This window comes from Penaeus monodon, chromosome 25 (assembly GCF_015228065.2).
Source record: "Penaeus monodon isolate SGIC_2016 chromosome 25, NSTDA_Pmon_1, whole genome shotgun sequence".
Taxonomy (NCBI): domain Eukaryota; kingdom Metazoa; phylum Arthropoda; class Malacostraca; order Decapoda; family Penaeidae; genus Penaeus; species Penaeus monodon.
The window spans coordinates 32,813,593-32,814,380 of record NC_051410.1 but is presented as its reverse complement, the minus strand read 5'-3'; positions in this window follow the sequence as shown (position 1 = coordinate 32,814,380).

Sequence of the window (788 nt, the reverse complement as noted above, 5' to 3'; positions counted from 1 at the left end):
GCAATGACAAACGAAAAACAATGACTAGTTCGTCAAGTAGGCAATGAGTAGTTTATTAAATAGAATAAAAAAGACGATTCTTCTTTCAATACATTTTCTCATGGACAGAGCACTTATTTACGGGACAACCAATCGGCCTAGGGCGCTAGGAAATTGGCAATAGATGGGCTATAGACTGTAGATTAATAGATGTAATAACTCCTTCAAGTGAGGATGATTTATCAAAACTCGATAAGAAGGGAAAAGTATACTACGCCCGATTTATATGAAAGAAAATATTGTGGTTCGTGTGTTTGTATCAAATTCAACAGAAGCTTCCTCACTATCGGAATGAAAGAAATATCATAGTATTTTATCGTTTGGTAAGAGACAGGTGACGGATGATGCTGTACTGGCATGTTTTTTTCTTCCGAGAAAAACAATGCGATAAATAAAACTGAAATACGTGTTAGTTAAATGTTCGGTTTAGCCCGTAGAATTTTCACACAAACTAATGACTTGCAATCCGATGCGAATTAAAAGTTATCGCAACTTTCATTCTGGAAAAAAGTTTCCTGTTAATTACGTAAATCATATTTTAAAGTTCATATGTATATATATTCTTTTATTTTTGGCTACTGGATACTGTATCCACATTATTGCAACAATGATACATTTCACTCTATGCAATACATTGCGTATATACGGAGTTCTTGCCATAACTAGCATGAAACCGGTATTCATTACTTCCATCTGACAAGCATGTTGATATCACTGGAAAATCCAAAAACTTTGCCACTCGTGATTAT